The following is a 26,784-nucleotide window of genomic DNA, read 5'->3' on the forward strand; positions in this document are numbered from 1 at the left end:
AAGCACAACAGTGGGTTGGAGCCAAGAGTACAAAGAGAAAAGGGGCTTTGATGTAATGGAGGATTCTGTAAATGAAACTGGGAGGTGATTTTTACTTATTCCTTTCCCTTCAGCAGCATCCTGAGCCTTCAGGAAATTTGCTCTAAATGGCTGGAGGAACCTTCAAAACAGTAGAGGGGCTGGTGAGAGGAAAATCAACACTTCTGGTTGCAGGAAGCTCTTTGGGTTTTGAATTTGCAGAATGGAACAGTGTTCGGAGAGCTAATGCAGAAACGTAATTAGATAATGGATATATTAGAACTTTCTCAGTCTTGAGTATGAGTATTGTTGTACCTCTCATCCAACAGAGGGAACTGCCACAAGACTGCCTCTGATTTCAGCAGTATGACCCTGGTTGTGCCAGTCAATGTGAGTATTAAGAAATCAAGGAACAAATCTGAATTCTCACTCAGAAAACACACTCTGCAGGACACTCACTAAAACAAAACAAATAAAAACCAAACCAGACCAAACCAAACCTGAATAATTGCTGTAACAAGACTTCTCTATTCTTTAGAATAATCAGGGCATTACTAAAGTAGCACACATTTTTTAAACAAATGATAACTCCTTAACTTGCTTTAAAAAACCCTGAAGATTATTCAAGTTATTTTGTGGCACTTGTGCCATCGTTATACATATTTTCAGAGGAAAGGGGTAATTTAGTCATTAATTTATGTGTCTGTTACAAATAAGTAAGATGATAATTATGTGACCTTAATGTTGACTTATTGTGCTGTCAACTTCCCATTTCTCCTTTTAGCACTGATGAAAATAAACATTTAGTTGTAAGATCATAAGTTCATTCTTGTTTACTCTGAAATATTGAATGTATTTTTTCTCTGTCTTCGCAGCTGTGCAGAGTGGAATATATTGCACTCTCAAGAATGCTTGTAAAATATTTCTGCCATAGATGTTTTGTCCTCATTGGCCATATGCACAACTAAATAAATGCAAGTACACCATTCATAAGTCACTAGCAGTGAAGGTACATTTTGCTTATTAATCATGCAAATATTCATAGTCTCTCTATTCACAGATGACAAGAAATATAATGAAGCAATATTTGCAATTGAATAGGTCTGCTTTTGTTGAAGAGACATGCAGGAATTATGATATAACTTAATGACTCATAGTGTGTAGACTGGATTCAATTGTCTATAAAAAAATCAATATTGAGATGCACGGATTGGAAATCGCAGAACAGGTTTTTATTTCATTCTGGTTATAAAATAGAGGATCGGTAGACAGATGCATATTTGTTGTAGATGTTAACTACACCATGGAATTTATGCTTTATGATTTATAACTACATGGTTATAATACATGGTTATGCATGTATGTCTACATACATATTTCAATGTTGCAGTATACCATAGAATTTTTAGTTTCTTTCCTATTTAGAACCAGGGAATCTTGTAGGTCTGGATATAGCAGATGGTTAAACTTTTGTTTCTAAGTATAATCAGAGTTTTACATCTGCATACACTACCTTCTAGAGGGAGCAGTCATATCTGGGAATGTGATGGCCTTATAAGAGAAGCTTTTGTACAATACTGCTGTTATGTTTCTTAATGTGAGAATTATGACATATTCCTGGTCCATGGTGAACAGGATTGACCAAAACCAGAATGGATTTTCATATTGGCATAAGCATTTAGAAACAGGATTTCAATTGCTGGAATCACAATCACAATCCAAATTCCTCTTGTGTGGGATGCAAGAGGAAATGACAACAAGTCTATGTTAGTTATGGAGATATTTTTTTCTTTTATTGCCACCGGAGTGTTAGCAACTAGTCTGCATAAGATGCACTTTCATGTGCACAAGAATTATAGGGTTAGTTATTGCACTCCCCTCTTTCACAGGCAGGGAAGGCAACTGTGGTGTCAGAGAGCATTCTGCTGTCGGTACCACTGGGAATTGACATTCAATTCAATTCAATTCAAAGATGTAGCACTCAGTTCCTGCATCACCTGCTCCTTCTGGTTAGTCTGCAAAGTTCCCCGGACATATCTTCTGTTAGCTTCCCCCTTTTTTCCCCCCATGCCCCTTATCCAAACCTGTTTTTAGTGGATGGATCTTCCTATAAAAATCAATGTTCTTCTCTACAATTTTTCTCCCCACCAAAGCATCTTTGCCCACTTGGTGAATCGGCACGGAGGTTGTTTTTTGCCAATGGACTCAGCACCCCCTTCGCTGCACCTTTCTACAATATCCTTTCCCCTTGATCCTCCCATGTACTTCTGCACCTCACTCCTTCCATCTCATATGGTCCAAGATGCTTTGGGCACTTATTCCCAGTGACCATCCTATTTGGAAATCATCTCTCCTGCTTTAAAACCACCTTTCCTGCTTTAGGCGTGGTTTCAGGCACCAGAAATGCCATGGCTGCTCATTATCCCTCCATCATTCCTTTCTTGCCTTGCCCCAGTTTCTTTGCACTTGTTCCTACTTCATGCTTCTTTTCCATCAGATTCATTTCCTGCATTTTCTATTGCCCAGATGCCTCCATTTTACTTCTTTTACTTTTTTCCTGATCATATGTCCTCACATTCCTTTGGGTAACACGAAGTCTAGTCCTTCTTTTCTCTCCCTTACTAGAAAATGCATCATGCTTTCCTGAAAACCTACATGCTGGAACCTCCAGTCCTTTATCTTCCACACATTCTATGGGAACACCTCCCTCTGTTCCCATTAAAATGCACTACAGTCCTTATTCTAATGTTGAAGGCCTGTTTGTAGAATGACTATGAGTCATTTGCTCAGCTCAACTACATGTCTCATGACCACGTTCTGTTCTTGGATCATCACCCTAATTTTGGAAATGATATCTCAAAGGTGGCTTTGGACATGTAGAAAGCATGAAATTGACCTTTGTACCAAGCATCCATGCTCAGCATGGAAATCCATACCACCTCTTCAAGAGGAAGGGGTCAGTGCTGGAACACACAGCTATCAGCAGTTAATGGCCACTGATGAAGAGATCATACCATTTTCTCCAGTCCAAACTGGAAGAAGTTGGTACCCATTGCTTCCTGCTAGCTGCCAACTGGAGAAGGGATGATTCACCATCATGCAGAGCATCCCCACAAAGATGCTATGCTCCCTTCCTCAGGCGTATGCAGCTTGAAAGATCGGCATGGATTTGGTTTTTCATTACTGGACTGGATCTTTTCATATATTGTAATCCCAAAGTCATCTGGATGGAAGGTAGACTCCACCATTTATCAACGTCTTCTCCTTCCTCAAGCCTCATAATGGTACTGCTGCTCCTATACCCAGAGAGGAATTCAAAGAGGAAGAAGCAGGGAGAACAGCTGCATGGGTGAGGAGTGGAATGGAAATATTTCCCAGATGCTCATGTATTACAACTGAGGAGAAAGCAGTTTGCTGTGAAAGCAGGAGTAAGCAGACACAACAGTAAGAAGTAAGGAACAGCAGACCCTGCATAGAAAGCTTTGGACATTCTTCCAGCACACATTGAAAATTAAGGGTGCCATTTTCACAGGATTTTTATGGAGTTCCATGCTTTCTTGGTTCTGGCAAAGAGGATCCAAGAATCTTTCTGAACTGTAGGGAGGGCTGCTTGGCTATAGGGTTCATAGACTCACCAAGCAGCTGGACAGATTAGAGTCTTTCAGGGGGCTTATTCAGACTGATAGACACCATCAGTATTTTTTTTTCTCTTGAGGGAACCTTTAGAAGAAGGACATTGTGAGGAATGCCCACCCTTCCCAATCCATAACAATAACCCAGCAAACTTTTCTGTTGAGTACAGATTTCAACTCTGCAGGTGTCCTGGTCAGAAATCCAATCCAGAGGTCAGAAATATTTATTGACTCAAGAGCTGCATTTGTCCCAGGAAAGCATGCTGGGAATTACATGCCAGTAATGGGTACGGATGCCCAATTGCTGGCATGTTGCGCTATGGCAGATTCCGTGTTCACTTAACGATCATGCTTAGTTGAACTTTGTGGTTTGTTTTTACACTATTCTTATTCACAAGGTTGTTTGAATCCTTGAAAGCCTCACTAGCAATTATTACCTTTGATGACTTATAAAATATTTCACTGCTAACTGCTAATATCACTGTGATTGCTGTGCAATTACAAGAGGACAAAAACTGGTTCCAGGAAGTACATGCAGAGAGAAAATGAATGCAAAACATGCTCTTTAAAAAAAATGTCTGTCAGAAGTCTCATAGATTTTTCCTGCTGGATGCCTTTAGGTTTTTTCTCCTTAACCAATTGGGATTCAGAAGTTACTTTAGTACTATCCAACTTCTAATATTAAAAATTCTGTCTCATAAAAAGTGGATCTAACAGGCATCAAAGACTTGCATTCCACTGCGATTTAGATGGTAAAAAATGTAAAAGTGCAGATCTGCACACACCTTAATATTCTCAATAAGACTTTCCATCTTGCCCCCTTTTATCTTATAACTGCCTCTGCCTGCCAATGGTATTCATATTGACATAAAAACACATTTGGACTTCAAAATGTTTACAGGCATTTTGATGAATTGATGGCATTGATTGGATGATCCACTCTCACAGAGAGTTACATTGTCACATCGCCCTATATAAATATATGCCACAGCAAATGTCAAAAGCTCTTTGTTTATATTTACTGCTAATTCCTAAAATTTTCAGAATGTAGCCGGATCATTTGGACATTTTATACTATTTCTCCAGTCTGACAAAATCCCTTCCTTGCGTGGCTATAATTCCAGCTATCCTTAATCACTGTATTGGCCCCCAGGTTTTTTTTTAAGCATGTTTGTGATCTTGCATTAAAATTTTTATACTGTGAACGGCTGGTAAGTCAGTCTTCTGAATCCATTCTGCCCACCTCATTTCCCCAAACTTAAGCCACTAAGAAAGCAATCCCAAGGTCTCCCCATGAGCCACAAGCTCAGGGGAGGAGAAACCAAGGGCAGGATCACCCTGGACTCTTTCAGGTTCTGTGGAAAGCTTCACAGTAGCCCCTCTTCTGAGGTTGCTATTGTGACCCCAGAAGAGGAACAGGAACGAAAGAAAGGGGATGTGGCACTGGCTGTACAGGAAAAGGATGTGGATGCCCCTTTAGATTCACAAGCTTCTCTATTGCCATTCCTACCCAGAGCAAGCAAGATGGGTCAGGAGGCAGACCTCTGTCAACAGCAGAAAAAGGGAAGAACAGGAAGTGAAAACGTCTCCACTGTTCATCCCACCCTATCTGGCTTTTGGTAGCCGGACTGGGATGAGCAGAAGGATCTGATATAAACATTCTCTGAAATGTGGGGCTTACGATTAGTAAGGGCAACAGCATCCATTTTTACCCTTAAGTGTGATTTTTGTGCAGGGCAGCAATTTGTGGGGAGCAGACTGCTATTTTACAGTCTCTGTGATGAGGCCATAGTTGGGGTGAAGTGGGGCCAATACTGGGAGAAAATGTGCAATGTAGCAGGAACAAGGTATGTTCTCCAACTTTTCATGATGAGTTGGCAGAAATGGAAATACATTTGTTAGGCAAAACAGACTAGAAATGTTTCATAGTCCAAATGAATAGAAGACAACAGAAAAACTTCTAAGAAAATCAAGGCAGGGTCAACTTAAGTCTCTCCACTCAATTATATAGACACATTAAGTAATCAGGCTTATTTTTTGAAGCAGAAAATATATTTCTGAAGCAGAAAATATATGCTTTTAGTCTCTGAGAAAGGTAAACATTTTAATATTTTTAAAGGAGGAGAAGAAATGTCAGGTCCCTTAGGTCAATAGACAATTTACAGCTAAGCACAGAATGTCAAAAATATGTAGTCAAATCTGAATGATTAGATTGTTTTTTTAAAAAAATGTCAAAAATGTGAAATAACCTTTGCTTTCTGTGCTGTGCTGTTGCATTTTTGGAGAATGATCCATTCTCATAGGAATGGTCTAAGATGTTTAAAAAGTGACAATAATTAGCAACCAAGTTGAGTAGGTTAATGAACTCTGTTCCATTAAATCACAGTCAGCAGCAGTCCTTCAAAAGCAGGTATCTGTCTATATGCCAAGATTAAGAACTCCTTTTTCTGCTGGTACTGCTTTTTTCTTTTTGCTAAATTGTGGCCTCTTTTGGGAGTTAACTGAGTTCATCATTGTATTTCCTTTGCTATTCCCATCCAAAAGCTGACTTCATTGCTTCTGAATAAAGATAACGTCCTTATTCCATAAGGTTATCTTAGTAGTGATAAGATGCATGGAATTCTATATTTATCAACATTTCAGACACTGTAGACATGTGTGCTTCATATGGTTAGTGCTTTGCTTCATTGCTTTGATCTATTACGAACAGTATAATCAATACATGAAAATGTGAACAAAGAAAAAAATAAGATAAAAGACCCTCTGTTTGGAAAAATTGAAATAAGTAGAGTGCCATTGCCAACTATCTATTATTTTACATGTTAGCAATGTGAAACTGCAATTTTACAGATAACATCTCCTGAGATATGTTCCACAGTACCTTTGCCCCTACGCTAGTAGTTAATTCTGACTTCAGCCCATCATATCCTTGGCCCCCACAATAAAAGACAGTATTCTTAAAATCCAGAGATAACAATATAGCTGAAGAGGCTTGAGTTGAAAAGACTATGAGGTCAGTATATACCTAACAACCATCACATGGAGGAATTTTAATTAATCCATCTTGTTGTTGTTAGTCGCAAAGTCGTGTCCGACCCATCGCGACCCACATTCCTCCAGGCCTTCCTGTCCTCCACCATCCCCTGGAGTCCACTTAAGCTCACACCAACTGCTTCAGTGACTCCATCTAGCCACCTCATTCTCTGCCGTCCCCTTCTTCTTTTGCCATCTATTGTTCACAGCATTAGGCTCTTCTCCAGGGAGTCCTCCCTTTTCATTAGGTGGCCAAAGTATTTGAGTTTCATCTTCAGTATCTGGCCTTCTAAAGAGCAGTCAGGGTTGATCTCCTCTAAGGCTGACCAGTTTGATCACCTTGCGGTCCAAGGGACTCGCAGGAGTCTCCTCCAGAACCACAATTCAAAGGCCTCAATTCTTTGGTGCTCAGCCTTCCTTATGGTCCAGCTTTCACAGCCATACATTGCAACTGGGAAAACCATAGCCTTGACTATACGCGCTTTTGTTGGCAGGGTGATGTCTGTGCTTTTTAGTATGCTGTCTAGATTTGCCATGGCTCCCCCCCCCCCCCCCCAGAAGCAAGCGTCTTTTAATTTCTTGGCTGCAGTCCCCATCTAGGGTGATCTTGGAGCCCAGGAAAATAAAATCTGTCACTACCTCCATTTCTTCCCCATCTATTTGCAGGAAGTGAGAGGACTGGATACCATGATCTTAGTTTTCTTAATGTTGAGTTTCAAGCCAACGTTCGCACTCTCCTCCTTCACCTGCATCAAGAGGCTCTTTAGTTCCTCTTCACTTTCTGCCATTAGAGTGGTATCATCTGCATATCTGAGGTTGTTGATATTTCTCCCGGCAATCTTAATTCCAACTGGTGATTCATCTAGCCCTGCCTTTCTCATGATGTGCTCTGCTTACTGGGTAAATAGGAAGGGCGACAGTATACAGCCTTGCCGAACTCCTTTCTCAATTTTGAACCAATCAGTGGTTCCATGTCCAGTTCTCAGTGTTGCTTCTTGACCTGCCTAGAAACTAAATTGTTTACATATGACAAATATGAATGTTCTTCTCATTCTTCTTCTATTTGTGGGCATTGAGAACCTCTGGGCCTAGTCTTGAGTTACTGCTTACCATTATTGACTGATCCAAAATGGCCCTCATGGGACATCCCCAGTGCACAAACTATCCCTGACATAGAAGTGGGAGAATGACTGAGCAGATGAGTCTTCAAGAAACTAGTAGATACATACAGTCTCGTAGCATGTTCTTTGAGCGAGGTCCCTCACTTGTATCTCTCAAACCATCATTTGCCCATTTCATCTTTGGCCATCTTCTCTGGGAGTATGTACTTTAAATATATAGCACAAGTGAAGGGGGGATACTGGTCCTATGGATTTTGAATTGTTAGTGTCTGTATTCCTAGCATCTTTTTATCAGTGCCCAGTATTGTGAAGCCTTTATGGTTATCCTCCACATTGCTCTGCCTTTTCATCTCTAGAACTTTATTCTTCCTCAGATAATTATTTCACATCACTAAATCAGCCCACTAGGACATAAGCATAGGGGGCTTTCTCATTATTATAGCTTGTCATATACGTGACGGCAATCCAGACCTTCCCTTTGAAGATTACCTCTTGTATCAGCAACAAGACATTCACAGAAGCTAATGATTTCAAAGCGCATGAGTGAGCCAGGCAAGGTTATGTTTTACCCAAAATGCATTTGATTATTGTGAATGCTTGAACAGTTTGATTGGATCAGCAGAGAATGGCTGATAAACTAATATGTTTCATCTGAGATTTCCCCAGGTAAGTGGCGGTAGTTTATGCTGCTTGGATACATAGCAATAAACACAGTAGTTATACACTGTCCACGTGGCAAAGAATAATGCTAATTCAAAACAGTTATTTCTAAAAAGCCAAAGCTATTGGCAAAAATGCCACAATACCAAATTTCAGCACCATAGTCAGCTTCCTTTTACCACTTCCAAAAAATATAGCTTTAAGAAATGTATCTGGAAAAACATTTGACTTTGGATTTGTTAATGGATGTTTTAAAATTTGGAAAATTATATATCTGTACCTAGTTTCATTGCATTGTGCAGAACAGCATTGTTTTGTTTCTGTCCTTTAATTATGGTATTGTATTTCCACATGGAAGGTTCTGGATCGCACCTGGCTGTTCATCCTTAAATGCAACTCTTCTAAATTCTATAGCCTTTCAGCAATTCCCCTTTTAGGCACTCTTTAAGCTGTGGGTCTTCAGGTTCTTCACCTATTTCCAGTTGCAGCTGCCCAACAGGCCTTTCAAACTCTGTTGACCATGTCCTTTGGTTTGGCCAATAGCATGTGTTCACTTTGCAAGACTATCTTTTATTAGCCTTCACACAAGGACCGCTCTTTCAGAATCGGAAAAACATCGGAAAAACAAACAACATAGTCCTGCTTAATTAATTTTCAATATTGTTAATCAGGTAGAGACCATCTACTGAAATTAGAATCCATAGAAATGGAAAGTGGTAAAATGTTGTTTAAAAGCACATGGACATCCCTTATTGACCCAGAATTTTCAGGAACAGCATTTATATGAGCAATGACATCCCACCCAAAAGAAGCCATTACAGGATCAAATCACATCATAAGCCTCAATGAGGTATGGTCTTCAATACATTGCCAGCACCTGGAAAAGCTTCTTAACAAGCTTTTTCCTTGTTTAATATACATTAAATGCCATTTGTTTTTGTTGTTGTTGTTGAATTAGCCTCAGTTTAAATTTACAGAAATGGTACATATGGAAATTAAGGCAACTTTCCTTTGAGTGGGTGGGTATAGAGCTTTCCAACTTATTCTTCCATTCCTCCGTGCAATTTCAACCAATTAATTCCCCAAGGAAGGAGATACAAAGGAGTGCAGCAACTAGAAGACCAGCACATTAATTTCCCATGCGAGTGAGAATGTTACCCTATATGGAGAGAGAAATGTCTGATGTTCAAGTGGATTCCAAAAAAGAAGAGGTACTTGAGATAATATTTCAAATATTATATTGGCTACTAGAGCGCACCAAAGAATTTCAGAAGATCAGCCTATGCTTTGTAGACTACAGCAAAGCATTTGACTGTGTGGATTATGACAATGGATGGTAGTCTTAAAAGTAATGGGTGTTCCTCAGTATTTGATTGTCCTCATGTGTTACCCATATTGTGGACAAGAAGCTAGTATTAAGTCAGAATGTGGAGAAACCAAATGGTTTCCTTTGGGCAAAGGCATCAAACAAGGGTATATTTTATCTCCATATCTGTTCAATTTGTATGCAGAACATATCTTAAGGAAATCTGGATTAGTATCAAAGGAGTAAAGATTGGTGGGAAAGTAATCAATATTTTAAGATATGCAGATGAGTCCATATTACTGGCAGAGAAAAGCAATGAATTGAAGCAACTCCTAAGGAAAGTGAAAAAAGAAAGTGCAAAAGCGGGACTGAAGTTGAATATTAAGATAACAAAAATCATGACAAAACTTTACTGTTAACATGTAAAGATCATCGTGAAGAATGTTTCACTGGAGACCAAGGCAAAAACAATCCAGAATACTGTGTTCCTGATGACTATCTATGGGTATGAAAGCAGGATGTTAAAGAAAGTTGTCTGGAAGAAAGCATGCATTTGAAATGTGCTGCAGGAAAAAAGCTTTGTGAATACCCTAGACCAACAGAATGACAAACACATGGGTTCTAGATCTTATCAAGCCAGAACTTTCCCTAGAAAGTTCCTGTTGTACTTTGGGCACATCATGAGAAGGGAAGACTCACTGAAGAAGACAATCATGCCAGGGAAAGTTGAAGGCAGGAGAAGAGGAGAACCAAATATGAGATTTATTGACTTCATAAAGGAAGCCACAGACTGGAATTTATATGAATGGACCCAGCTGTCATAGGTAAGACATTTGGAGGGCTTTCATTCATAGGGTCACCATAAGTTGGAGATGACTTGATGGCACATAACTAAAAGGACAACAGTTGCCATTCCTTTTGTTTCCCCAGGACAAAATGCACAAAAAGAAAAAAAGTGACCCAATAGTTGAGTATTTATTTTGCTATTTTGAATGTTACTCGTATACATAACATTATATGTATATGTATTATGCTATCAGGATTTTTCACTCACCATTTTTCAAATTGTAGCAGTTTCAACATTGCAGGTGGTATAGACATGCTTCTGAAAAAAATGCTATCTTGGCAAGAATAAAGGACCTTTTTAAAGTGTACATGAGCACCTGAGTAGCATTTAAAATAACAAATATAGGTTCTCTTATTTTCAGGAACATGCATACTCACCTTGTCTTTTGGCTTATTGAAAAGCTGCCCATGTCTAATAACAAGTTACTGCTACAGAGGGAAGTTTTCTGGATATTTCAGCTCTGGAGCTTGTCACTTCTTGAGGTGAATTAAGATGTTGTAAAGAAGTCTCTCGGAGAATTTGGGTTTCTTATACATCACATCCACACAATCTGTGTGTGTGCAATGTTCTGCAATACATATGAGCAAGTTATTATTTGGGTGATATACCCATGAGAAAAATGTTACTTGTGAATTCAGGTTCTAACAACATAAAGCTCTCTGTCAGATTAACATGCAGTGTTTGAGAGTCTTCTTAAACTCATTGGCATTCACGCAGCTGCCTTCTGGTGTATGAAGAATAGCCACCATCTTTATATTGGATTAGTCTGCATTAAGTATTTGCATTTTATAAAATATTCTGTTTATTTTAACACTTGTATTCTCCAGTTAATTAGTCTAAGCAGATTATTAAGAAACAATAAAAACAACATCTGATACTAGAACATATACACATACAATAACAATAAACAATAACAATACAATATACAATAAAATGCACAATATGCAGCCGAGTTGTCAGATATAAACAGATTAAAATAATATATTGAGGTCTATACAGGCAGTTTGCAAGATATATCGCTGTTCTTACTTTTTATTATATTTGTAATTTCCAAAAACTTATATTTTGCCCAAATTTATAACAGTAGTTTACAGCACCTGTTACAGAAGTTGGTTTTGTTCCTCCTTTCCTTTGTAGTTTTACAATTTGCAAAAATGATATTTTCATTGTCTCGAATAATTCCAATGCAATCTTCCTTTAATGCAAACCTTTTCACTGAAGTCATTTTATATGTGTTTTTTTCTGTAGCATGCACCCATTGAAGGAGCTTTTGTCTCTGAAATGCATTGGCTTCAACTAAGTAAGTTTCCCTTCCACGCCTTTGGGAATGTGCTTTATTTTTGCATTTTGTTCAGTTTGGCTGCTTCCCTTCTGTTTTTTGTTAGCCTTTTAGATCAGGGAATTAACACACAAAGTGGAGGGCAAAACTCACCCGTCTGCTGATGTCTAGTGTCACACCCATAATTTCTATCCAACAATATCTCCAATTTCAATAGGAGAAGCAGTAAAAAGTGGGGCATGACTAACTTCGAAAAATGCCTGTGCCAAGCAGCTCTTGATAACTGCCTCCCTTCCCTATATTTCCGCCCTCTCCTATCTGAAACAGCTCCCATCACCTGGCCATCTAATCCTCTCACCATGTGCCATTGCTTATCCCCCAGATAAGCTCAGTGAAAACCAAGGGGCCCACACAGCGCCAGAGCAAATATTCTTGTTCTCCTTCTCCTCTAAACAAGGTCCATTATAACTCATTACACATTGTTCTTCCTTACCTGCAGATGCTGACAAATAGCAGCTTCATCTCTTCACTCTTTGACAGCTGTTCTGTTAATTAGATGAAATAGAGCAGGGAGGGAGGGAATGGATACTAATGCATGCAGTAGCAGCCATCAGTAGGAAAGCCATCGGTTTTTATTTCTGAAAACAGCTTAGTAATTGGTGCGGAACGTGACAGGGTGCTGTGGAGAATATTGGTGGCACCAAAATGAACATAGGAAACTGCCTTCTGCCAGGCAAAATTACTTGTTCATCTATCCCACTACTGCCCACACTAGCAGCCTTCTGTCCAGGTCTTTGAACTAGGGATGGCAGGAATTGAACCTTGTGCATGCAGAACAAACTGAGCTGTGGTTCCTTTCCCAGGCTTTAAGTTTCACACGTGGGGAACCCTAAAACATTCCTCCACAAATTGTACTATCTATATCACACTTCCAAGTCCAGAGCACCTTTGCTTCCAGTAACTCCCTGTGACACAACTATATTATTTTCAAGCATTTTGATTTTCTAGAACAGCAAGTATTGGAAGCCAGTGAGGTCAACTGGTGAGATTCTTAGGGAAAGCTGAATGCTGGGAACAAATAATTTTCACTAGCAAACCTTTCTTCTAAAATTACAAAAGACATGAAAGTTGTGACTCAGATGGGGGCTCAAATGTGTTTCCTCCATAACATACTTGATGTATGAACAAAAGCTGTGTGTCATGGCTTAATAAAATCAAGAATGTATTAATGTAAATGAGAATATCTCTTATTTAGAAATGATTCTGTATCGCTAAAAAGGGCGGGGAGGGGTAAGGAAAATCTAGCTTATGTGCACCAAAGTCCTGAATTCATGTAAAAATGCCAGATCAATGTTCATGAACTCTTGTGGAAAAGTTAAGACTTTCTAGTACACATACATGTAGAAAGGCTTGAGAAAGAGAAAAGGAGAGAGAGAGAGAAGGAACAAAGAGTTCTTCCTCATGTGTTTCATTCTGTTGCTTATGACAAGAAATTCAGATACTGAGGGACAAGTCAGTAAACAGGAAAAGGACAGCTCAGCTTTATTCAGATGACACATTCAGCATGTAAAAATAACCATTTTAGTGGGAGACCAATCCCAGAGTGTTAATTATAAGGGGGGAAATGACGAACACGGAGTGTCTCCCATCAGAACTGGTGCTGTGCTGACTGACAAACTCTCTTCTCCATATAATCCTGTGTTGCCCAGTTGTCACAATGAGGGGGCAGAAGACAGATGGAACATTGTAAAGCCTGCTGGAGGTGGTCTGAATAGCAAAGGGGAAAAAATTAAAGAGGCCAAGGCTTCAGAACAGTAGCATGCAATTGAGGGGCGAGAGGGGGATGTGTCACCAGGCCCCTGCATTGGCCAACTTTTAGCAACTTTGGCTATTATAAAGACTTCAGGCAGCTGGAGAGAGCATGCTGGATAACAGACAGCTACTGTTAATCAATAGTTCATCTGAATCTGGACAGATGAGCAATCAGTTCTCTCATCCACTGTTGGTTTCTTGGCATGCCACACATTTGCCTGACATTCCTTTCAATGTCACTCATCAAAACATTGTTGTTGTTGTTTTTTTTAAAGAATGGAATATTTCTTTTAACATGGCAGAGTTACCACTAAATCAGCATATCCTTCCTCCACCTAGTTTCCCAGAGTTAACATTGATTTAGATGCCATGTCTAAATGTAGTTCATATTTAAAATTGATTAGGGCTTGATTCTTTCGAAGCAGCTATTTCGTACTCTCTCTTTTTTCTTCAGATAACCATAATGCCCAAGGAGGCAGGGTCCTCTTCTTCCTCCTCCTCTTCATCTTCTTTTTCTTCTTCCAGGCACTTTCCAACCATACTGAAGCAGTAGTCTTCTCAATGCAAAATTCAAAATGGGTGAACGAGAATAGACTAGGCAGAGAGACAGATACTAGGTAGAGTGATTAGACAATAAATGGCTGCTGGAATTCACAAGTTCCTTCTAATTTGCCATCTGAGAGAAGAGTTTTGTAGGGTTCTATTTTGGAGCCATACAGTTGAAGAAATAATACTGGCGTATCTCAGGAGATTATTCTAAAACTACTGAGATAATGTGCTTCAACATGCAGGAAAAGCGCTATATGATTCCTACATATCCCTTTAAAATATGTATGTATTCATTTAGCCTCTGCTTTCCATTTAGTCTTCTGATTTAAATATAGCTTTGCTCCATTTTTAGCTCCTGTTCACTGTCCTGGTGAAATTTGATTTGAAGAGAGCATCATGGACTTGGCATATTTGTAGAGTCTGTGTTTTTCTCTGTCTCATGTCCACCTAGCAAGAGCAGAGTAGGGTAGAAGGTCACTGGAAGCAATTTCATCCTACAATCTGATGATGATGATGATGATGATGATCTTATTTTAGCTAGATGAACCTCTGAGTCCATCCAGCTAACTTACCTTGAGGGAGAGGGTAGTGATAGAGAAACCATCTTCTCCTCTTTTCCATCTTTTTGACTACTGTGATGCTTTCTGTGGCAGCTGAGAGGGCAAATGGTCCAGTTCTCCTTTCTGGAGTTATAGGAATGTCCATGGCCTCAGGAAGGGGAACCCAGGATATCCTCTGGTCCTTGGGGCACTCGCTCAGTGACTACAGAGTAACTCTGTATGCTGCCTTTATACAATCAAACTTTTAAAAACTGGGTATTACTACTACTACTAATAATAATAATACTATTACTACTACTATGACTTCAGGTTTTGCAATTATAAAATGATAAAACACTCAAGGCCAAAATAATAAGATCAAAAGTGCTCGAGTATTTGATGATTTCTTTGTGCACATCTGCATCTCTGAAGAAAGAGGGGAGGAAAAGAGAAGGTATATTATGAAGTGACTTTATCACATATGCATTTTCAAGTCAGAGAAAAAATATATTAGCAGCTAGCAGAGACACATTGTCAACCGCAAACATAAATATTTCAGATTTCAGGTACTGTGGGAATGTCATTAATGTAAAAAAAAACAAAAAACCCTGCAACAACCTGACAACAAGGGGCCCTGGAGTCAGCTATGACCATGGGAGGTACTTCAAGAGACAGCAGAAGGAGTACTGACAACAACCACTGTAATAATAATAAACTCATTTGAAAGCTGTCTGAGAAAGTAGAGAACTGGGACAAAGTGGCTGTAGTGTGGCTTTTGCTCTTGAATGTAAAGGAGAGAACTGACACTTCATTTTACCCAATATTTTCCTTCTCACAGGTTAAATAAGTTAATACCTGTGGCATGCCCTTTATTCATACCTACAGGGGAATTATCGGTATGTTCAGCAGGGGCCCCATCGTCTTAAAGACAGAATGAAGACAGGGGAAAAAATGTTAGATAAACATTACGTTACCTACCAACCAGGATAGAATAACTGGATAGTGGAGATTATTTCATTAATGAAAAATAGATATAGAAAATCCTCCCCAGTTAACTTTGCACTTTGGAGTTGATCATGTATTAATGGGAAAATAATACCTAGGAAAATGTTAACATCTTCAAATCCAAGGCCCCTTGAGCTGCTTTTGAGATCCCAGCTTCTTATTTGCAGTTTATCCTTCCCTGATTCAGATGTGCAAATACAGGAGGACTTGAGATTTAATTATGTCTGCACTTCAAATTGATTTTGTACCACCTTCAAATAACATCTCAGGACCACCAGGAGGCTGTCCGCCATTATATTCATGGCCTTTGATGTTCAAGGTGTGTTTGTGTATAATACATTCTCAGGAGGAAGACCCATGTTCTTCCCATTAAAAAATACAAATAAGGAATGTGCATTCCTGTATGTTTGCCTCTCCTCCCAAATATCCTTTGTTCCAACATTGTGGCTCAATGATACAGGACACGCTTTCCCATCAGAATGTCCCAGCTTTGGTCTCAGGCATCTCACAGTAGGGCTGGGAAGCCCTGGTCAGCTGCTGTTGGGGAGGGTGAGCTAGATGGGCTTGACTCAATATAAGATTGTTTTCTGTGTTCTTAATTAGTGCTATACTAATTAAATTCAATTGGGACTGTGGGTGGTGCAGTGGTTTAAACTGCTGAGCTGGCTGATCGAATGGTTGGCAGTTTGAATCTGCAGATGAAGAGAGCTCCCATGCTTTGCCCCAGCTCCTGCCAACCTTGCAGTTCGAAAGCAAGCAAATGCAAGTAGATAAAAAGGTACCACTTGGTGGGCAGGTAACAGCGTTCCGTGCACTTCGGTGTTTAGTCATGCTGGCCACATGACCACGGAGACTGTCTGTGGACAAATGCTGGCTCCCTCAGCTAGGAAACGGAGATGAGCACCGCCCCCTAGAGTCAGGCATGACTGGAGTTTAATGTCATGGGAAAATCTTTACCTTTACCTTTAATTAGATTCAATAGTTTTATCTGCCTTTTTAACTCATTTAATTTGACAGAAAACAAATTTTGTTTAAAAAAGAAATCAACAGAGAAGAAAATTCTTAGGAGTTCAGGATTTGTGTGCTTACCTTATTTATGTGGTAGTCAAAACTTGCATATTGTCTTCATTGGACCATTGTGTGTCTGGAAACTGGTTGATTCTCTGACTTCTGCACTTCAATTTAAGATCTATAGAAGATATCATAAGACAAAACCTCCTCCGAAAGACATTTTCAGATCTCTAAGTCCAAAATTTCATTTTGATTCAGCCTTCAATACACTCATATTTTCCAAGTCACTTCATAATTTGTTCTATTGACCATTTCCCTAAAGCATGACAAAACATGGCAAGTCTACAAATCTCTCGGACCCTGGAGACAGAGCTGCAGAAAACTAATAGGAGAAAAAGCTGGAGTTTTCCCTAGAGTTTGCTAATGAAGGTATTGACTGTCACTCTGCCTTAATGTGGCCTGTAATATAGGATGTTCCTTATCAAACAAGAATAGGAACATCAGAAATTTAGATTTGCAATTACTATTCCTCTTTGCAGGGGTTGGAGACCTGTTAGATGGTCCTCCCCTAGAGGTTTTGAATGAGGTCCAGGTGGTTCTGGGGGTTTTCCAGATATAGTATGTTAGATTATTCTGGATTACACTGCAGATTAAGATCACCTGGGCAGTTGACATGATTGCTCTTGAGTATCCTGTATTTTTTTAAAAAATTGAAAGATTTTGCTTCTGGGGTGATTTATAACCCCAGGAGAACTTGCCCAAGGCTATAAAGTGCAAAATCTGAAAAATCTTTGTTCTGGTTGGAATTTTCCCTCAAGGGATTCCAATCAGCATAAGAATGCCTTTCAGGCATTCAGGCTTAAATTAAACATAAATTTGTGTTTTAATTCTTCCTGAGGCTATGCAAACTTAGAAAATCTGCTTGACAATAGTAGTTCCATTATCTTTTCTCTGCGTAACAATGGTTTTGGCCTTCTAACTTAGAAAAAATATAGCACAGCTTTTCCTTAATGGATTTTTCTCCTGTTTGGTAAAGGTTTTAGCCTAGAATCTTAGCTTTAAAATGAAGATGATATAAATTGAGGCCTGATTTGTGACTTTTTAGGAGCCTTTGTTTGGGGTCCTAAGGTCACCCCACTCAGCTATTTCTATACAGGCTATGGGGTATGTTTGTCACCCAAGCATTTTTTTTATTTTAAAAACAATTTAGAGGATAGGAAGATAACATTTGGGGATGGTTTTGATCAGACAGTTTCATTAAAGAATGCATTTATAGGACAACAGTAATCACGTATAAAGTGCAGAACCTGTGGTACTTAATCACCTCAACATGCAGGATGATTATTGTTGTTGCTGCTTTTAAATTATTTACATTCTTTTTCTTTAAAGTCATGTGATTAGCTTCATCATGTTTGTTTGTATTGTGCATTATTTGTGTAAGAGCTCTGGCTTTTAGACAACTCGTGAAAGAATAATAACAGAAATAATCATTTGAAGACTACTCACTGTAATAATAATATTATTTGAAATAATAGTAACAGTAATAATAATATTAACAACAACCCATTTTAAAGCAGTTTAATCCCCCCAACACACACACCCCCCGCAAAAAAAAATCAATCATGTTCTGGCATGATTTACTATCTTTTTTAACCAGACAGAGATATTTTTAATATGGTAAGTAGTATGTAAATAAATACAAGTACATTCTACCTTTTCAAAGAAAACAGTGGAATGTCAGCTTTGAATATAGGAAGCTCTTTCACACTGAGACAGGCCGCTGTATCTCATAATTCAGTCATTACCGTGATTGGCAGCAGCTCTCCAGGGTTTCCTGGCAGAAGTCCTTCCTAGCCCTACCTGGGACCATTTACTCGCAAGGCACTACTACAGCTCTGTCTTCATTCACATCTATGGGGTACCAAAGTGATGTGAAACAGCTTTAATATAACTTTCTGCTCTTTCTCCTTGCAGAAATTATACTACAAATGTCAAAAATAAATAGATAAATAAAGAAATTTGTCTATTCAAAGTTCTGCCATCAAGAGCCATGCCAGACAACTGGCGTTCAGAGGCTTTTATGCCTTCTCTGTCCTGATTCACACATGCACCGAAAGGAATGGGTGGGGATGGGGAGATGGTTAAGAACTGAGGAGATGCAGATCTTAGCTTTTCACAGAATCTGGGTTGTGCAATGGGTGCGAATCTCACAATCACATCTTTCTCTCTCCTGCAGTCATATCTCTCTCTAGAATAAGGACATGCGACTTGCAACCCTTCGGATGTTTTGGCTGGCAGCTTCCATCAGCTGTCACCATCACATGAGGCAGGCTAGGATTGATTGGAACTGTAGGGTAAAATAACTGGAGGGCAAGAGTTGCCCATCCCTGGTATATAGTTACAGAAAAGTAGACCTACACTAACCTATGGTCATCAAAGCTATGGGCAAGCCATGAATTGCTCTATTAACCTACTAAAAGGAACAGAAAGATCCTTTACCATACCCTGCCCAGATCTTAATTCATTGACTTTAGTTCTAAAAGGCAGAGGTCAGATCTTTCCCCCAGTTCATCCTCTGTGTGAGACAGCTGTTAGAAAACATTACACTGTTCTTTAACTTTGATTTCTTTCTCACCCAGAGAAAGGCACATTTATTTACATATTTTGGCTTTACATCTTCATACTAACAGGTAGGCAGGTTTTTTTCAGGACTATGTGTAAACCACTGGAACATAATGTTTAATAATGACATCATTTGTTTGGTTGAATTCTGGGAATTATTCACTCTCCCTCGGATCAAGCCCTCCAAATTTCACAGAGCTGCATTCTTCACTTTTCTACACACTGATAAATCAATTATGTAGGCTTTGCTATTCACTCAGTACTTTTTCAGTACAGAAAAAAGATGGAAAATACAAATATCCTCATCCACATTTTAATTAACACTGTTCATCCAAACCATGAACATTCTGAATTTTCCATGTATTTAATAGTACTCTATGACTAATTCATTTTTTCACAGTTTAATTTGAAACATTGTTCATTATGCACTGTTCATTTAATGTCTATTTAAGTGGTTTGTTGTACAGGTGATCCAGGTTAGCCTTTCAGTATCCATTCTCTGATCGTGCATATGAGTCTGACATATACATTCAGCTGCTACATTTATATCTTAATACATTTCCTTAAATATGCAATCTTTTCTAAGATTCCCTCAAAAAAATTGGCTGATTAGGTAGTTATCCTAAGGAGGATGCCATCAGCATTTATATAAAAAAGTCCTTCCGCAAGAAGGTCTATCCTGTCAATTCCAGTATGAAGATCAACAGGTGATCAACAGGCAACCAACTGAACCATCATGCACACAAGTCACCTGGTTACAGTCTTCCACACCATGGCAAGATTTTCTATATCTGCAACGATAGTTTCTAAATTTGCATCTCTACATAGAAACTAGCATGTGAGAAGTAAATGTCAATTTGTATCCTTTCTCTTCATCTCTTTTGATGATACATTTCCTGTTTTTTGTTGAGCCATAGGTCCAGAATTTGAAGGGAGGGGGTAAGATCTACCATGCCCAGGTTCAGCAGAATCTCTGTTTCTATCATATGTTTAAAACAATAGATTTCTCTACAGTGAGGGTTGCCCCTTTTCAGTCCTACTTCTTCCACCTAAGGAAACCAAAGCCTCCCTCCTGTGAACAGGTGTCAACTAGAATGGGAGATCTCTACCGAATGCCTACAGTAACCATAGTCTAGGATCACTGTATTAACACCAGCTGAAGCCTCCAGGTGAGCTACAGCAGGAAAAGGTTTTATCAAGCAGTGCTTGAAACTCCTGAGAGAAGTGGGGTCACTTGGAATCCCTTAGATCAATTCCATTTCTTTCCTCCAGCTCAACATGTCTGACCCCCACAGAGCTTGTTTATACAGGCTTTCCGCCAACTTGAGGAGCATTTCATTGCCAAGAAATTAGGTGAAAAGGAAGATTCTGGAAGATTATGCTGATTATTCACATATCTATTAAGTTCATATGGAACCCGGTGTCTTTTTTAGTGCAGGGGGAATAGGAAGCATTCAATCAAGAAAATTTAATAAAAACAAACGTTCTGATAGGATTACTGTATCAAACGTGTTCTACATGATTTTGTTTTAAAATTAGAAAACATATCTTTGTTTGATGCATCCTGTAGGGCAGTAAGCCAGCTTATGCTATTGTACCATTTCTTGCTTCATAAAGAATTTCATTTAAACTATGGACCTTGTGATAGGTAATTATATGCAGGAAGCGAAACACATATGAATTTTATATTTATGGTTTCCACTGAGGTCACCATTTAAATTCCTGAAAAACTGCCTTTAGAAATACCAGTTAGTGTGTCGTTTTTATTTTAATTGCATTTCCTTCCCTCTGGTACAACATGATCAGCTAAAAATCAGAACACATGTTTTATGTAATGTATTCTGAATCTAACAATAAACCTTTAGAATTGTATCATCAAGCTCATAGAACTAGTATCTTAAAAGGCATCACTGGGCTTCCTTTGGACCAGGAGAAATGAAGGAGTTGAAAAATTTCCATATGCAATTCACAGTCATTGATCTTCATTATATCACCCACTTTTTTATTATTCCTTTTTTTAAAAAAGGTCAAAACAGAAGAGCACAGCACTGAAAAACAAATGAAAATATTTCATGCTGTGGTACGTCAGTTTTAAAACGACAATTAGTAATGGTCGCACATGTGTCCATTGAGCACACAGATGAACTTTGAATGTCCAAATGCTGAGAGCCTGGGCAGTTTTGGACATTACACAGAAGCGGGAAATAGAGGACTCGTATGTTTTGAGCGCTTCCTGTTTTTCTGCTTCCTGAGTAGTGCCTGTAACAGGAAATCATGCATCTCTCCCATGGTGTGATGCGTGAGCTTTGTACACATCTGGAACTCATGTATCTCTCTGCTGGAAAGATCTGTGAGTTCCTCCTTTCGATGATACGCAGGAAGTGCAAAAAAAGGAATGTGGATCAGTAATGCCTCTTTTGCATCCACTTCTGTGTAACATCTGGAGCTTGGTGAAATAGCATGCTGATTCCTGGCAATCATGGTTATGAACCCATAAGCTCCTTTGTTGGACTCACAAAAGGCCTTGTAGTCCATTCCTCTGTGCCCACAGAGTGTGACGGAGATATCTTGTTGTTTGCCTTCAGTGTCTGGAAATAAAAGGCATACTGCCTCCTGAACATGCAGGTATCATTTAGATGTAAATCTGGAGAAGAGATCAATTCTTCTCTGAATTTGTGGAATAATTTCCATCCACCCTCTAAATGGAAAAGTCAGTCTTAGAGATTTTTCCTCTCATTTGTCATGTAAGAAAGCGAAGTTTGCATAGTGGTGCAATGCAGGCACAAATGAATTGAAAGCACACAAATGGATGTTTGATGGATATTCTTTTAGAGAGAGTACAGTCTAGGCCTGGTGAAAGACTGACATGAAAATATATAGCTACTAGGAGAATTAGCCAGTTGTAAGGTTGTTGTTATTTTTGAGTGCCAGAGGTTGGTAAATCTTTGCTCAAATGTAGAATGGAGCTAAAATCCAAAGTCTCTCAATAGATGAATGGATGGAGTTCTTAAGGTTTGGGAGATCATGGACTGCTGTTTAAGTGTGCCAGGAATGTTTGTGCTCTACTTCTGCTATTGGCTTGGGTTGAATAAAATACAACATAAAATAATATCTCCAAGTTCTGTTGGTTGGAAGAATTAAGCAATGAAAGCAGGACAAAGAAATGCCAGGACAAGGTCAGGAATTGTAATTTTCCTCTGGATGAATAGTTGAGCATCGGTCAGTATGTCTTGAGAAATGGGAACTTTGACCAAGATTCCAGTAAAGATAGGGTGATTATAAATATGACACATTTTCAGCTTACTATGCTAGAATTAAGAAGAACCACTCTTGGACACACTATTTTCTAACCTTGATTTTTTTTCTCAGATTCATAATGCCTTTATTAAACTTACGCTTACTTTACGTAGAAATCCCACTCTTTTGACTGAATGGCAATCTGTCCTTGGTGGTAATCAAGGTGAAGGTCTTATACTTCATATACTTCTTATACTTCCTTCCCCTACTATACAGGCTCAAGGAGAAAACACCTATCATATAGGTTAGACATGCACATGGTAGGCATGTCATGAGCAGAGCTGGCTGGAGCCGGGGGTCAGACAAGATGGCCCAGGAGGCCCCTTCTGACTCACTCTGTTTCTATATATTCAGCGGTTTTACTTAGAATTCAGCAAGAATTACTTCAGCAGTGGAGGCAATTATCGGCTGGTACTCAGTCAGATATTTTGGGCATTAGCCAACCATCCACCTCTACTAACAAGACCCACCACTAGCATGGCTGGAAGCTACTGGCCATAATTCTGAAATGAGGCAAGACATTGGAGTTTGCACGAGGATGCGCCACTCACTGATGCCAGCTTAGAAACAGCAGGTTTGCTTTTCCAACTGCTGCTTTTGGTTGCATGAGAGATGGACTGTGCATGTCCAAGGAACAGAACCGGAACATAGCAGCATTGGTAAATACTGCCCAACATGCTTCATTCATCAATGATTTAATTATTCTTAATTGTATGTTTTAAGGTATTATGGATATTATCCACAGTTTATTACACCTCAAAAGCAGATTCTATTTTATATTATTATGGATTGATGATCTTTGCTAGTTCCACCAAATAGACTGCTATCTCAAGTCTCTTTCTCTCCCATTCCTTGTAACATCTAATTTAAAATTTGATGTGATCCCATCACACCGTGTGTGTTTCTACCTCACAGCCATGCAAGTTAGCCAGGTATGGGGTAATATGCTGTATGATGATGATGCTATTAAAAGCCCAGTTCATAGAATATGGGTTCAAAGGTAAGCCAATGGAACTTAGTGCCAGATAACTATCTATAGGAATGCAGCCTAAACTAGCTATTACTAGAACCTTGTGCACTAAGCTTGTTTGATTTAGAAGACATATCTGGCCAAAAATAACATACAATGAAAAAGAAGAGATGAATTCAAAGCAAAGGTGAGTTACTTACTGCGCGCATAACGCTAAATGCAAAAGACAAAAAAATCTTGTTGGGTACACTGCCAACATTTTGCTCCCATTGTACCAAATTATTTTGCACATGTTTCTTGGTTTCTTTATTGTTATCTAATTTACAAATAATCTTCAACTGAAGACTGAGGATGTAAACTGTATTAAGCTGAAGCTTCTCATTTCTCTGGAATCCATAAGATAAATTCAAAATGAGATTAGGATCACATCTTTAGACATTTGGTTCATGTTCTTCACAGTTCTTATGTATTTATCAGCTTCTCATTGAAGAAGTCCCTGGTGTATTTTTAATCGCATTTCAGTTCATATTCTTTCAATTTTCAGTTGATATGAAAGATACTTAAATATGAGCTGCGGCTGAATTTAAAGAAGCTGTGTTTTCTTTAGGCAGACTAAACTTATGTAAATACACTATTTCATTGAAAACAGGAAACAGAAACATTTAAGTGAGAGAAACTTATACTGACACCTGACTGATAGCATAAAACTTAGGAAGCAAACAAAACTGTTTAATAATTGTGTTTTTTTTAACAATGCTTTTCTAGATGTGACATTGTTCACTTAGTTTTTTTGGTTTGACATTATTCTGTTTCAGTTTCATTTTTACTTTTTTGTTTTTCCTTGTTACGCTATACCATGCATGTTGCCTTGTTTTCTGAAACAAGAAGAAATGTGTAGTGGAATGTGGAATTGTAAAAAGATATAATCAGAAAAAAATGTTATAATTTAATACAGGATCAAGGTCTAGGCTTAATGAAATCATATCCACATACAATTCTCCCTCCCATTTTGAAAGTGCCATATACACTAAATGATTCAAGGTGGGGTATAAATAAACTAATTGCACTGACCCACTATGAAGCAAGTAATTGCAAACTCTCTGGGACTTCTTTTTCTTATAGGTATCTGAGTTAGACACTTGTTCTTCTAATCTAGTAAAGCTATTCAAATAATACATGCATTTTAGAATATAAATATACAAATAAACAGGATGTGACTAGCAACTCCAAACTCACTGAGACTCTACTTTGAGTAAGAAAAACTGAGCCCAAAGGATGCAGAAACATAAACTCAAAAGTACCTCCTATGTATGTGGACTATGGACTGACCTGAAGAGATGATTCAGCTAGATAATTTTAGATGTCACACAACTTAATATTTCTCTTCTTACATACCCCAAATGCCATTCCATGCTTTACAACTGTTTCTACATTCCTGATTTTAGAATAACAACTCTAAGTATTTGCATTTTAAACTCTAAGTATTTGTATTTGCATTTTGATTTTACTTGAATCATAGTATCACCATGACCACTGATATAAAATGGAGTACATTTCTGCTACCTAGGTACATTTTGGAAGGTCATACAGCTCTTCTCAGGCCCCAAAGTTCAGCCCTAGATGTACTACTGACCTTAACTATAACAAAAGGAATGCCTCCAAATCAGAGCTTAAGTATGTGCAGAAGGTATGTCTTTAAATTAGAAGTAAAGAAAATGAATGTCTAGAAATATTAATAATATGAATAACAATAATAATCTACCATTTATATTTTCATATGACATTTTTGAAGTTTCAGAATGCCCACAAAAGTCTGCAAATGTGTGACCCACAAAATCAAATATATCTGGAAGACACAAACTACTAAATTAGCAACCATGTAATGTGATGGCAGCTGCTTTACATTTCTCTCCTCCCTTCCATTTTTTCATATCCTAGAAAGAAAACCTAGGTTGAACAAGACAACGACTTGCATATATTTGCATATGCTAATGTGTGCATCTGAGAGTGCCTTTAACACTAAGGAATGATTTAGCACAGACTATAATGCAAAGTCTGACTGAATCATATCAATCAGAATTCATGGAAAACCTATCAATATAACCATCATTCACACTTAACAGATACCGAGGAAGAAGAAATTGGAAACTGTTACACAGGTGTTCAAAAGGAAATTAATGACAAACCAGGACAGGATGTGCTGATCATCAAAGCTGTCTGGAATGCAAGAGTAGCAGATTCAAATGTTGTAGAAGAATTTGTCTTAGGAGTGAAAAATGAAGCCAGGGAACAAGTCATATAATTATGTGACACCAACAATCTGCTTATCACAAATATATCTTTAAGTAGCCGATCAGGCAATTGGACATCACCAGATGGCCAACAGAGAAATCAAATAGACTATGTAGTTGGAAGCAGAACACGTAGAGGCTATATCATTGCTGCCAGAACAAGACCAGGATCACACTGCAGTAGTGACCATGAACTCTGAAAATCAAAAATTGGAATTAAGCTGAAAAAGATCACAGAAACATAGTGCCAACATAAAACTTAAATAACACTCCTGAGGATCACATAAAGAATATGTTTGCATTACTGAATTCAAATGACTGTGAGCCAGAAGAACTGTGGACTGAAAACACAGACAATATATAGGAATAATACAAAAAATAGAGAATTCCTGTAGCAAAAGGGTAGAGGGGAAGTGCCTAAATGGATGACAGAAGAAACCCACACAAGGACAGGTGAGAAGCAAAGACAAAGAGTGATAGAAACAAGGTCAGAATACAACTTTTCAGAAACTATCATGTAGAGACAAGAAGAATTATTACAATGACTAAGAAATAGAAGAGAATAACAAAAGAGGACAAATGAGAAATTCTAAGATATCAAAGGTAAATTCAAACTAGATTTTCAAACCAACGGTGGTGGGGGGGAGACACTATCTGACTAGGAAGAAATAAAGAGAAGGTGAAAAAATATACAGAGAACTATACAGGAGAGATAACAAGATGACAGACTCCTTCAAAGGGAAAGCTTGTAAGGAAGAGCCTGCAATGTTAGAAGGTGAAGTGAAAGCTGCT

This window comes from Varanus komodoensis, unplaced genomic scaffold, assembly GCF_004798865.1.
Source record: "Varanus komodoensis strain SLA01 unplaced genomic scaffold, ASM479886v1 scaffold1, whole genome shotgun sequence".
Classification (NCBI taxonomy): domain Eukaryota; kingdom Metazoa; phylum Chordata; class Lepidosauria; order Squamata; family Varanidae; genus Varanus; species Varanus komodoensis.